The sequence below is a fragment of the Botryllus schlosseri genome, chromosome 11 (assembly GCF_051294905.1).
Source record: "Botryllus schlosseri isolate E-star chromosome 11, Bs_hap1, whole genome shotgun sequence".
Taxonomy (NCBI): Eukaryota; Metazoa; Chordata; class Ascidiacea; order Stolidobranchia; family Styelidae; genus Botryllus; species Botryllus schlosseri.
In genome coordinates, this window is record NC_137246.1 from 317996 (window position 1) to 333030 (window position 15035).

The window sequence follows — 15035 nt, forward strand, 5'->3', positions numbered from 1 at the left end:
AGTAGGCTATATACTAATTTACAATACCGCATTTGTAATTCGCGCAAGTACAGGAATATCATAGTTCTTGTAAGAAAGTTGTCTGCGCACAATATATGTTAATCATAAGTCCTACAAATTCATGATTTCGTCCTAGTTTAAGTTTTAGAAAATATTATACCGACATCTTTCAAAAACAAAACCATGATCAAGGATTGAAAGATAATTTTTGCTATTTTTCATTGACATAAGTCATTCTGGAACGCGAAAACGCATTGTACGATATAGATGAAACTTAAGCAAATCCTAGGATCCTCATTTCCAAAGTAGCTTAGATCTCGAAATAAGCTTTGACTCGCTATTCTCCTCAAGCCATGGAATCATCACGAGTATCAGCACCTTCGATCACTGAAGAAAAGGATGAAATTATATCCGAAACATATTCCTTGACCAGGAATTTTATCATGTACGAACTCGACGGGTCATGCGTTAAGGTAAATACGAAAGCAGAGAGAACCTTACGTCAAGTTGGAGATGAAATGCTCGAGCGACATCGAACAGTCCTAAACGCAGTTTCCAAACGTCTCCGCTATAGTGATGTTGAAGTCAATGAAAAATATAAAGAATATTTACCCGATGAGCGGCTGTTCCTGATGCTAGCTGATGAAATTTTCAAAGATACCAAAGAAAATTGGGGGAGGATTGTCTGCCTTTTTGTGCTCGGTAGCATTCTTGCTCGCAAAAACGAGGATGAACATCACGGGGAGCATATAGAAGCTATCATACAGACAATTGGGAATTACATTGCTAGCAGAAGACTAAAGTGGATAGTGCGAAATGGAGGATGGGTAGGTGATTTACATGCTTCGCTTAGGATTTATAAATTATCTTCTATTTTTGTTACAGGATGGCTTTGTAGGATTTTTTGATAATGCCGCTTTCGACTACAATAAAGTTTGGAAGGGACTCGTGTTTGTTGGAATCGGACTGACATCTATAGCAATGGCATTATCAAGATAATGGATGTTCCCATGTTTTATCTCATGTAATATTTTAAGAATAAAATTCTTCATCGTTAATCGCATCCATTTTACTGTAGGATGTATACAGTTTCAGTATGAATGATGGGTCCTATGGTGCTTGACGAAAGAAGTTGGTCATCTATTCTATATTCCGAAATAAACAAGTTTGTGATTTTTTAGCAGCACCTAGCCTCATATAAACTTTAATAGAATCACTTATAACTCATCAGTTTACTCAAGTAAATCTAATTTGATACTCGAGCACTGAACCTTAATTTTCCAGCAGTATGATAGACACCCTCCGATGGTACTCAACATCGTGCAATTCTGCTCGAATACAAGTACAAGTAGAGATTTCAAAGTAAGTAAGTAACTGGTTATGTTTGTAGACTATAACTCCACTTCTATCGTTCAGAAAGGAAAGGACGTAGTTTATTTTTGTCCTTGATGTTTGAGATGTTGAGCAGAGAAGTACATGTACTTCTTTAAAGTACTCAAGTAGGCTAAAATGCCAAGCTACCTTGTAACTAAGGCTACTATTTGTCATAATAACTACTATGAGCGCACAATTAGCTTGTTCAAAATCTCCAAATTCCAGGGATTCACTGATTGAATTGATATGTATTGAATTAAAATAATGCTGCCTACGAAATTTGCTAGATGTGAACGCATTTTTATCAAAATGTTCAAATTTCACTGACAACCTCTTGAAATTGTTACAGTGTCTAAAACAGAGATCTCAAACATGCGGCTCGCGAACCATCAATTTAATAAACCGTCGAACAATCAGGGTTGGAGACAAGATTTTTCCGTTCTATGTCATGACAATACCAACAAACACCGTGTAAAGTTTCAAGGTTGTCATTCGATGATTAAGGAATTAGGAAAACTACTTCTACTAAACTTCTGGACTTTTACTAATCTTATGCACTGCATCTGATCAAGTATAGATAGAAAAGCAAAGCTAATATAAAATTCCACGAAGTACCGATTCTGTAACTACTGTAAGTAGGCAAACCTTAGCTGAGTATACTCCGAAAAAACAGGAGTAATTCGTTACTCACCAAATAAATGGATATCATTCAATATGAGTGGCGTTAGGATATCCGTCAAATACTTTCCGTTATTCTATAGAAGTTGCGTTTCTGACTACTTAAAAGTTGCTAGAGCTCATGCTATTTTATCGTCGTATCGATGTTCGTTTTGAAAAGTAGCATGCTCAATGGTTCATGTTCAAATTATTCAGTTAAATTAGGTTTTGCGCAAAGAAAAAGGACTGTAAGTAGGCAAACCTTAGCTGAGTATACTCCGAAAAAACAGGAGTAATTCGTTACTCACCAAATAAATGGATATCATTCAATATGAGTGGCGTTAGGATATCCGTCAAATACTTTCCGTTATTCTATAGAAGTTGCGTTTCTGACTACTTAAAAGTTGCTAGAGCTCATGCTATTTTATCGTCGTATCGATGTTCGTTTTGAAAAGTAGCATGCTCAATGGTTCATGTTCACATTATTCAGTTAAATTAGGTTTTGCGCAAAGAAAAAGGACTGTAAGTAGGCAAACCTTAGCTGAGTATACTCCGAAAAAACAGGAGTAATTCGTTACTCACCAAATAAATGGATATCATTCAATATGAGTGGCGTTAGGATATCCGTCAAATACTTTCCGTTATTCTATAGAAGTTGCGTTTCTGACTACTTAAAAGTTGCTAGAGCTCATGCTATTTTATCGTCGTATCGATGTTCGTTTTGAAAAGTAGCATGCTCAATGGTTCATGTTCACATTATTCAGTTAAATTAGGTTTTGCGCAAAGAAAAAGGACTGTAAGTAGGCAAACCTTAGCTGAGTATACTCCGAAAAAACAGGAGTAATTCGTTACTCACCAAATAAATGGATATCATTCCCCAGCAAACACAGTACAGACCAAAGATGTAGAAAAGCCGAGCCGATATAGTAGATATTAGATCTCGGCAGGTCGTAGAAAGGGGGATTTTGTGTCGACTCAATTCAACGTCTTTTCCATGTCCTTCAATAATGTAAATATTATGCAGATGCTACAGCCTTTAAACATGGTGAGTAGAATGTAGATCCTACGTTAGAAGAAGAAGATCCTGATATAATAACCTGTTTTCTACCACTATGGGCTTAACCTGATCACGGCTGCGTACACACACCACATTATTTACTACATATTAATCACATTTGTGATAATTTAATTTCAAACGAATTGGCAATAATGCCGTTGTAAAAAATAAAACGAACAAACGAACGAATGTCTTTAGAAAGAAAGTGAAAACAGTCCTTATCATCAGGTTTCATCTTCTGATGAGCCAGTTAAATAACCAGCATGCGGCCTTTTTTTTTCAACACCCTGCAGAAATAAAATGAAAATGATGATTAATAGCTAAGACATTCGTACTGCGAAAATGGCAGAGGTAGCGACTAACGAATGACTCCTACATTTTTTTCGCCCATACTTACTAAAATGGATTCGATTCTGAACTATTTCCACTCAAGTTTTCAAGTTTTATTATTATATTTTTTAATATTATATGACTAGAGAACTGACTTCAATCGTCACTTCTACTTGATTATCAAGATCAACGATGACTACTTCAGCACTCTTTGAAAACAGCCACTAACACAAAAAGAATTCTTGACTAAAATTTCTTCACATTCTGTCCAAAATGATCAATTCAACAATCCAAATGAATCAGTTATTTGGCAGCTAGTTGGAGAGATATATACTCAAGTCTAGAAAGTGGAATGATACTCTGCCTGGAAAGCTGAAGACCTAACAATATTGTGTACAGAGAACAAAACATTTGAGTGGCGGCACTGGTATAGACATTAATAAATTATTAGAATTGACAGCAAGATAACCAGCAAGACATTAAAATGAGAATTAGTGCAGTTTCTTAGGCTGTAGTGATACTCAGCCAGTAATTGACCTAGCAGAGAGCAAAACGTTGTAAATAAAGCGAGCGAAACCTCCGACAAATGATACGATAAAACATTAGAATCGACAGTCTTACTAGAAGCAGAATAACAATCATGAGGGGTTAGAGAACAGAAGCCCGGGAAGTGACCATCAGAAATTACTGCATACTGGCCGAACAAATCCATGACCACTAACAAATGGTCTTTCAATAGTCAATATTGATACCAAATGACACCACACCTATTTCATAGCAACATTTAGCAAATACAGCGCTGGAGTCAACCTTATATAAGCCCTAACCAAACGCCCATTAGTTTTCCCACCTACTACTTCGCGGATGGAAATACGCATTAAAGCGAACGGACGCGACTTGTCACACTCTTGCTATTTCTGCTCCTTTTTTCTCTTCGTTCCTCTTCTCTGTCGCTTCCGCTTGAGGAGAGAAACAGTCGGCCGCGTTTACGGATCGTGAATTCCCGGTGGGTGATTCTTCCTCGAATGGTCAGCACCTTGAAAATTGAGAACAATGTTGTTGCAAAATGCATGACAATTTGAAAGTTACATCATTCTAATTATTCCAGTTATGGCCGTGAATCGTTACAAGTGCGGTAACCATAAGAATTATTACTATACTTCAACTACAAATACAATAGTGGGAGACCGGGGACAATTGTAACACTTTTCGTATTTTCCAACATTACCTGTTCTTCTCGTGGAAATTTCACTTCCAAAGTTTTTTATAAAGAAGCCAACAACTCGATAGTTGATATGAAAACTAAACTGGAACTCAATCAACAATCAATCATGGAAATTTTGGGTCGCAAAAATCGCTGCTCAAATGTTACAATCGCCCCGTACCCAGGGGCAATTGTACCACCCTTGCGGGGCAATTGTAACAGTGTTATTTATAACTGAACACAAACTGAATGAACAAAGAAAACGGAAGCACAAATTGTAATATTGCATGAAACTAGGAAGAGACGTTTGAACGCTTCCAGGCTACGCTCCATCGCATTTATGGCATCTGAATGCAATATCACCCTTCGTGTCTTGTTCAAGCTTAAAGTGTACAAGAGACAAATTCATTCCATCATCCCCCTACACATATTCGGCCTCTTCTACCAAGGTTCTGTTGTTCAGGGCGCATAATGGGTTGGTGATTCGGTCACCTGCGAAGGTGCGAAACCGACCTGGCTAACATATCTTGGTTGAATGGGCCGATGATAGTTTAGTAAAACGAGGACGCAACATTGTGTGGCGTCAAAGCTATAATGACATTTATCTGTGCTGTAGAAAATAAACATAAATTGTTCACATCAAATATCAAAATGTAAGTGGGCTATGATCAAAGTCAGAGGACGAGAATTAAGACATGACTATTGAAGTTCGACACACCAAAAGTCGATCAACATGAGAAAGGGTGGTTGAATCACGAAAATAACCGAACCGTCAGATTCACATCACCACTATTGTATGGCCGTTTCGACAGATGATCATGTTAGAATTGGTATCGCAAGGCAGTATCTGTTCTGGTGAACTTCTGGCTGTTGCAAGATTATTCTGCAGTAGATGAATGGTAATACCAACATATGAACAAAGACATTCAGAATTGATAACATTTTGTAACGGGGCAAATGTAACAGAGTGTTACGATTGCCCCTGACACGCTCGGCCATGATTAGTGTCTCAGTATGGTACCTTCCCGGCGATGCAAGTCCTATTCTTTCCATCACCACGGTAGACTATAGTAACATTGTTCCAACTACACATATTACGTTGTAACTACTTGAGGTACTATTCGTCCAGACAAATTATTCCAGACCAGAAAAACTTTACTCAAGGGTCAAAAATTTCGTTTTTTGCAAATTATTCCGGGGTTTCGCATCGTAGATCAACGTAACTCCAGGTATAATAGGAGAGATAACTACAACATGCGCACTTAAAATATCAAGCTGATTTCTCCATCCTACTAGCGGTGAGGTCGATTGTTACATTTGCCCCTAGTTACATTTGTCCCCGGTCTCCCCTATATTGTATAAAATGATTACCAATTCTTTTACGTTGATCGAGTCCCAAATAGATGAAATATGTCAAAGAATTTGCTAAATTTTTGTATAATTTGACAGATTCCGAAATCTTCTCAAAGTGCACCTTTCAAAAATTTGATATCAAGACTCCCAACATTTTACAATTCGAAGTTGGATGGCTTTACCAATACAAGCAAACAGTTTGTATCGCAATTGACAATTATGTAGAGAACGCTGCGAGACATATGAGTAGGCCTACCCTAAAACGTTTCTCTGACATGGACATTAGGGCTCTTAAAATATGACTTTTTTTCACAAATCGTTCTGGCTACTTGATAAAATTGTTAGGTTACCTAATTTAAGCCTAAACACAAAATTTGGTTCAATTCCAGCCAGTAACCGCTTTGCTACAGGAGAAGAAAGTTTCTATTTATTATATAAAAATAAATAGGTAATAAAAAGTTGAGAATTTTCTGTTCACCCCATGAAAGTGTTAGGCTGTCTATAGAAACGATGCTCACCAAATTTGGTTCAATTCCAACCAGTGGAAGCGGAGATATTGCCGTCGAAAAATGTGGATTTGAATAAAATAGTATTTACGGTGACCGATTCTTTGTTTACTTATTAAAGTTGTGCTCACCGTAAGTACTATTTTATTAAAATCCAAATTTTTCGACAGCAATAACTCCGCTTCCACTGGTTGGAATTAAACCAAATTTGGTGAGCATCGTTTCTATAGACAGCCTAACACTTTCATGGGGTTAACAGAAAATCTTCAAATTTTTTATTATTCATTTTTATATAATAAATAGGAACTTTCTTCTCTTGTAGCAAAGCGGATACTGGCTGGATTTGAACCATATTTTGTTTGTAGGCTTAAATTAGGTAACCTAACAATTTTATCAAGTAGCCAGTACGATTTGAGAAAAAAAGTCATTTTTGAAGAGCCCTAGATGTTCATGACCGTCCACGTTTCGAGTTGCATCTCAAAGATGCTAAAATAAGCCTAAATATAATCCAAGCAATACGATCGTCCACTTTGACTGACTGAATTTCTAAAAACACCTTGATAGCTTCCACATCTTACGTTTATATATACTGTCTGCTATCGGCACAACAAAGTAGGCCTATTTAAAAATACCAAAACAGATTCAACATACCACATCTCTTGCAAAGGCTTTTGCTTTCATTCAATTTTCCATCAAACTTCTTTAAATCCTCCTTTGTGGTGAGTTGCTTTGGAATTCTTCTAGGATCAATTCCGATATTGTTTTATCATATACAATCTATGGCGGAATAAAAGTTTCGGATAAGTTCTAAAACGAACACAATTTTCCACACAAAAGTCAATTGCCACACGAAATGCCAAATGCTACGGTCTCATTTTACAAGGTATGGCGAGGAAACGTAGTGGTACGTTCCATTATAGCTAAACACCAATGAATTGCGGGTTCGAGCGTGACACGTCGACTCCATAATTCCTACCGAAGTGTTGGCCGTTTATCTAGGCTCCTCCTCGCCATCTGATTCGCATAGCCATGTCTTAAAAAGCCTAGGAGTGGGCCGTGCTGTAAGTGGGCAGATGGTTGCCGATGCACCCGGCACTTGGTGAATTCGGCCCTCGGGAAATTTTGAAATGAAGTGTATTTACAGCTATTAATATGAATTATCAAACTAATAATAGTATTATCAAGTGATTCGTCAATCTTGTAAGGAGGTCAGGGCATCCGTAGATCGCGCAGTCACGGCGTGATTAGATCACGGATTGCGTAGCCACGGGAAATAACACAGCGCTCATATACCGACCACGCGCGGTCTGCTTGGAATCGATGGCGTGAGTCACGGGCCTGTGTCGTGTAAGTTTTGAGAAGATGGATCTTGGCGTTGTATGTGAGATCAACACTGTGGAACATCAAGCGGCGCTTCTTCGTTTATCGATCACGACAAGCCAGTGTTCCTCATCAACAAATGTTTTGCATGATCACGTCAAAATAAATTATTTTTCGCCTTTGGAGAGACGATTCCACTCTGGGATTAGGGTGTCTCGATAACACGGTTGAAGGATCCCAAGATTACGAGATCTACCACGAGCCACGACACGTTTAAATTTCCTTTTTGATACTGTTCATTCATACTTGATGCATTTCTAATGCGAAGGTGTTCTAGTGCCAATTCCTCCAAGGGCCGAGTTCACCAAGTGAAGAGCGTCGCGTTATTTCCCGCAATTATGCAATCTGTGATCTAATCACGCCGTGACTGTGTGATCTACGCATGCCCTGACCGCCGTACAACATTGACAACCACTCAAAGTGCCAAGTTCACCGGCAAACATTCCAGTAACCAATCATGGTGACCGGTACCGCTACGAGATTTACCACGGCCGAATTCACCAAGTGCCGAGTTTGTGCGGCCGAATTCACTAAGTGCCGAGTTCACTGGTAATCGGGCAGATACGGAATGATAATAATAAGAACCGGCCTGGTGTAAAATGACCAGTGTAGTCGAACCACCACCATGAACACCACAAACAAACAAATAAACATCTAACAAGGAAAAGAAATTACCTTTGCAGCCTTTGACAAACACAGTTACCATTGAAACCAGCAATTAAGGTCTTATTCGAAAGCAGAATAACAACTGTTTTAGTGGGCATATCAAATCAAATGTTGGAAAGTTCATGTAAAATAGCCCAAAATATTATCTTACTGTGACCATATTCCATCAATATGGTCTGGCTAGCCAAATTCTCTGGGCCAACATAATCAAGCTGCGTTTGGTTTCAACGATTAATAATCTTGTTACTGGATTCGAGGTATAATTGCACTTAAATATCAAATTTTGCTCCATTAATCAACATCAAGTTGAAAATGTCCATTCTTGCACCAACTTTTATAAAATCATAAATCAGTGTTCTACAGGAATGTATCTATATGACTTATATACCTAGAAAATTCAAGCATAAATATTATGATATACCGTAGGTATAGGTACCGGTAATTCAGATGTTTGAAGCGAATTATAGTGGTCTGATTTCACTAAATTAGAGCGAAATGCCAGCAATATAATTGTAATCTAATTCGGAAAAACGGTTTAGCTCTAATTCTAACCTGGAAAAGCTGAAACTTTTCTATAGTTGTCTACACCTGTTTTGCAGAAAGTCAAACAGCTCTAGGCGTCATATACTACAGGCAATTCGAAATACCCCATAAGCTATATGCTACTGCATATATACCTTTAACCCGCTACCTCAGTCAGTCACAATTCCTATATATTTACGGCATTTACCATACAGAAAGAGCGAACTATGCCTGGCTGCGACCTGTTGCGCTTCAAATCTTTGTATGGCGCGATGACGTAAAATTTGAATCGCCGAAATATTCTAGAAGTCACGCATCGATAATCATATTCCTAAACGTACAACATATCACTTATTTAGTTATTCTCTGAATAAAACTATTAACCATACTCGTTGAACATGCGAGATTACCGAAAGAGCGAATATATATATAATGAAGATCATATATATCAGAGGAAAACAAAACTATTCGACCTTAGAGCAACAACACGAATATACAACACCGGTGACATCCTCACGCAATAAAACGAAAGGAGAACATTGTTTTCTAATGGATAGAACGAAGCTACCGCATGAGATCCACTGAGCTATATAGATCGAACAAAACCGGATAGAATTCATCGTTATTGAATGTACCGAAAAAGTCATCCTTTCTACGTATTTTAGTCGTACCCGCGAGAGATAGAAAATTTGCATTATTAGGTTAACTACCGGATATAAAGAAGCCTAATGCATGAGATGGAACAACACCGAGTATGAATTTATTCTGATAGAATATAACCACAAGACCATCCTACTACGTATTTTAGACATTCCCTCGACACTTAGAAAATCAGAACCTAATCGAGATGATCCCGGATGATCCTTTTACGGTTTTGTGTTTGCTGGGTCAATATGAGTGGCGTTAGGATATCCGTCAAATACTTTCCGTTATTCTATAGAAGTTGCGTTTCTGACTACTTAAAAGTTGCTAGAGCTCATGTTATTTTATCGTCGTATCGATGTTCGTTTTGAAAAGTAGCATGCTCAATGGTTCATGTTCACATTGTTCAGTTAAATTAGGTTTTGCGCAAAGAAAAAGGACTGTAAGTAGGCAAACCTTAGCTGAGTATACTCCGAAAAAAACAGGAGTAATTCGTTACTCACCAAATAAATGGATATCATTCAATATGAGTGGCGTTAGGATATCCGTCAAATACTTTCCGTTATTCTATAGAAGTTGCGTTTCTGACTACTTAAAAGTTGCTAGAGCTCATGCTATTTTATCGTCGTATCGATGTTCGTTTTGAAAAGTAGCATGCTCAATGGTTCATGTTCACATTGTTCAGTTAAATTAGGTTTTGCGCAAAGAAAAAGAAAATTCACGCAAAAGTCGCTATTGCTCCGTGATGATTTTGATGTTGTTCCATACCGATTTGGGAGGTAGTACACCTAATTTCGTAAAGTACACAGAAAACTACTTCTACTAAATTCCTACACTTCTAAACTTCTACACTGAATCTTGTAAAGTATATAGAAAAGGAAAGCCAACGAATAATTCATGAAGTTCCGATAGGCTATATTTGAGGTAATGATTCCCGTGCGAATGAAAAGTAAGTAGAGAAGCTTAGCATATCAACGATATCGTTGCCAGTCATTGCGTCGATTCGCTGCTTGAAATCCTCAAGATCGATTGATGTTTCGAGGTTTCGCGGTTTCGCTTTGCTGTCATCCGTACGAGCAGAATGTCTGGATTAGGAACAACTACGCCAGGACCATTAATGCTTTCGATACAGTGCAATATGAATAGCGCTACGTTGATCAATTCAAATTCAACAATGGCTCCCGCGCACGATTATGTAGCCGGATTTTCGTTGAATATTGACGACACCCACAAACCTAAAGATCTCTTTCCCCTTCACATCTATGATAGAGTTATCACTCCAATGACTACGAATAACTTGAGATTCCGTCGGATTAATATCCGAATCAAATAATACCAGAGTATCTTTTCCGACTTTTAAAACCCGCACTGTCGCGTTCGGCCTATGTCGCAACACCACAATATGCGGCCATACAAAACGATGAATAGTAGCTTTTTGTAGTACCATATCTGCGAGATATTTTCAGTTGGGTGTAATTTCACGCTGCTCACCAATTTACAGCTCACAGTGCAACTGAATTGGCGTTCATACTAATTCTACATAATTTTTGCATGTCAGGCAATTACATCAGCAGTAAAACGCCGGCGGCTACTCATTTGAAGCTTGTTAGTATCTGAGATAAATGGCGCTCAAGCGTAGCATGGAATCGCTAATACACCATGCCAAATTTCGTCAGACATGTCATGATGTAACACCTTTAAAAACCAACGCAGTTCTATACAGACTTTTGATGCAATAGCGATTACACAGTAAGTAACTAACTGAATATGTTTGTAGACTATATCTCCACTTCTACCATTCAGAGATGTTGAGCACATAAGTATATGTACTTCTTCAAAGTACTCAAGTAGCTTTTCGTAGGATATAGATGACACTGACAACACTCACCAAGACCACTGGTCCACTGAAAAAAGTACATTGTAGCAGTAAAGTCCTACTAAAGTACAAGAAGTAATGATTTCCCAGTTAGTTAAAAAGTAAGTATTGCAGGTATAGTTTGATCGAAAAAGCGAAAAACTCTGAAATAGAAGTAGATGCAGTGTAAATAGGTAACACTTCATTGAGTATAGCGCAAGCAGGCCAAACCTATACTGGAGTACTCCAAAATGTACAAGTACTTCGCTAATGTAGTAAGCAGGCCGATATGAAGATATTCGTTGAGCTGAATGAACATAAAAATACTCCCGTGCCCCGAAATTTATGTATAATCTGAATTGTATTTTCTGGAGGGAAAGTATTATCTAGCGTATAATGAATGTTATTTATTTTTTGGAATATTAGTCCTAAATACACATAATAGAATATCTAAGGGAAGTATCGAAGTTTCATAATAAACATGAAAATACCTGGTGTCGTTGAGTTGAATAAACATAAAAAATATTCCCGCGCCCACCTAAACCTAACTCTCTAACTCCCCCTAATCCTACAACGAGGGGCGCGGGAATATTTTTTATGTTTATTCAACTCAACGACACCAGGTATTTTCATGTTTATTATGAAACTTCGATACTTCCCTTAGATATTCTATTATGTGTATTTAGGACTAATATTCCAAAAAATAAATAACATTCATTATACGCTAGATAATACTTTCCCTCCAGAAAATACAATTCAGATTATACATAAATTTCGGGGCACGGGAGTATTTTTATGTTCATTCAGCTCAACGAATATCTTCATATCGGCCTGCTTACTACATTAGCGAAGTACTTGTACATTTTGGAGTACTCCAGTATAGGTTTGGCCTGCTTGCGCTATACTCAATGAAGTGTTACCTATTTACACTGCATCTACTTCTATTTCAGAGTTTTTCGCTTTTTCGATCAAACTATACCTGCAATACTTACTTTTTAACTAACTGGGAAATCATTACTTCTTGTACTTTAGTAGGACTTTACTGCTACAATGTACTTTTTTCAGTGGACCAGTGGTCTTGGTGAGTGTTGTCAGTGTCATCTATATCCTACGAAAAGCTACTTGAGTACTTTGAAGAAGTACATATACTTATGTGCTCAACATCTCTGAATGGTAGAAGTGGAGATATAGTCTACAAACATATTCAGTTAGTTACTTACTGTGTAATCGCTATTGCATCAAAAGTCTGTATAGAACTGCGTTGGTTTTTAAAGGTGTTACATCATGACATGTCTGACGAAATTTGGTATGGTGTATTAGCGATTCCATGCTACGCTTGAGCGCCATTTATCTCAGATACTAACAAGCTTCAAATGAGTAGCCGCCGGCGTTTTACTGCTGATGTAATTGCCTGACATGCAAAAATTATGTAGAATTAGTATGAACGCCAATTCAGTTGCACTGTGAGCTGTAAATTGGTGAGCAGCGTGAAATTACACCCAACTGAAAATATCTCGCAGATATGGTACTACAAAAAGCTACTATTCATCGTTTTGTATGGCCGCATATTGTGGTGTTGCGACATAGGCCGAACGCGACAGTGCGGGTTTTAAAAGTCGGAAAAGATACTCTGGTATTATTTGATTCGGATATTAATCCGACGGAATCTCAAGTTATTCGTAGTCATTGGAGTGATAACTCTATCATAGATGTGAAGGGGAAAGAGATCTTTAGGTTTGTGGGTGTCGTCAATATTCAACGAAAATCCGGCTACATAATCGTGCGCGGGAGCCATTGTTGAATTTGAATTGATCAACGTAGCGCTATTCATATTGCACTGTATCGAAAGCATTAATGGTCCTGGCGTAGTTGTTCCTAATCCAGACATTCTGCTCGTACGGATGACAGCAAAGCGAAACCGCGAAACCTCGAAACATCAATCGATCTTGAGGATTTCAAGCAGCGAATCGACGCAATGACTGGCAACGATATCGTTGATATGCTAAGCTTCTCTACTTACTTTTCATTCGCACGGGAATCATTACCTCAAATATAGCCTATCGGAACTTCATGAATTATTCGTTGGCTTTCCTTTTCTATATACTTTACAAGATTCAGTGTAGAAGTTTAGAAGTGTAGGAATTTAGTAGAAGTAGTTTTCTGTGTACTTTACGAAATTAGGTGTACTACCTCCCAAATCGGTATGGAACAACATCAAAATCATCACGGAGCAATAGCGACTTTTGCGTGAATTTTCTTTTTCTTTGCGCAAAACCTAATTTAACTGAACAATGTGAACATGAACCATTGAGCATGCTACTTTTCAAAACGAACATCGATACGACGATAAAATAGCATGAGCTCTAGCAACTTTTAAGTAGTCAGAAACGCAACTTCTATAGAATAACGGAAAGTATTTGACGGATATCCTAACGCCACTCATATTGAATGATATCCATTTATTTGGTGAGTAACGAATTACTCCTGTTTTTTTCGGAGTATACTCAGCTAAGGTTTGCCTACTTACAGTCCTTTTTCTTTGCGCAAAACCTAATTTAACTGAACAATGTGAACATGAACCATTGAGCATGCTACTTTTCAAAACGAACATCGATACGACGATAAAATAACATGAGCTCTAGCAACTTTTAAGTAGTCAGAAACGCAACTTCTATAGAATAACGGAAAGTATTTGACGGATATCCTAACGCCACTCATATTGAATGATATCCATTTATTTGGTGAGTAACGAATTACTCCTGTTTTTTCGGAGTATACTCAGCTAAGGTTTGCCTACTTACAGTCCTTTTTCTTTGCGCAAAACCTAATTTAACTGAATAATGTGAACATGAACCATTGAGCATGCTACTTTTCAAAACGAACATCGATACGACGATAAAATAGCATGAGCTCTAGCAACTTTTAAGTAGTCAGAAACGCAACTTCTATAGAATAACGGAAAGTATTTGACGGATATCCTAACGCCACTCATATTGAATGATATCCATTTATTTGGTGAGTAACGAATTACTCCTGTTTTTTCGGAGTATACTCAGCTAAGGTTTGCCTACTTACAGTCCTTTTTCTTTGCGCAAAACCTAATTTAACTGAATAATGTGAACATTAACCATTGAGCATGCTACTTTTCAAAACGAACATCGATACGACGATAAAATAGCATGAGCTCTAGCAACTTTTAAGTAGTCAGAAACGCGACTTCTATAGAATAACGGAAAGTATTTGACGGATATCCTAACGCCACTCATATTGAATGATATCCATTTATTTGGTGAGTAACGAATTACTCCTGTTTTTTCGGAGTATACTCAGCTAAGGTTTGCCTACTTACAGTCGTTTTTCTTTGCGCAAAACCTAATTTAACTGAATAATTTGAACATGAACCATTGAGCATGCTACTTTTCAAAACGAACATCGATACGACGATAAAATAGCATGAGCTCTAGCAACTTTTAAGTAGTCAGAAACGCA

General features: G+C 37.8%; 1 long non-coding RNA gene across 1 annotated transcript; it reads right to left on the reverse strand.

The window, feature by feature from the left end:
* Positions 1 to 3196: 3196 nt before the first annotated feature.
* On the reverse strand, positions 3197 to 8090 carry LOC145450572 (uncharacterized). Its single transcript, XR_013918522.1, has 3 exons — positions 7133 to 8090; positions 4269 to 4454; positions 3197 to 3375 (listed from the first exon to the last, which is right to left on the reverse strand). It is a non-coding gene; the product is annotated as an uncharacterized LOC145450572 (long non-coding RNA).
* Between the last annotated feature and the right edge of the window lie 6945 nt (positions 8091 to 15035).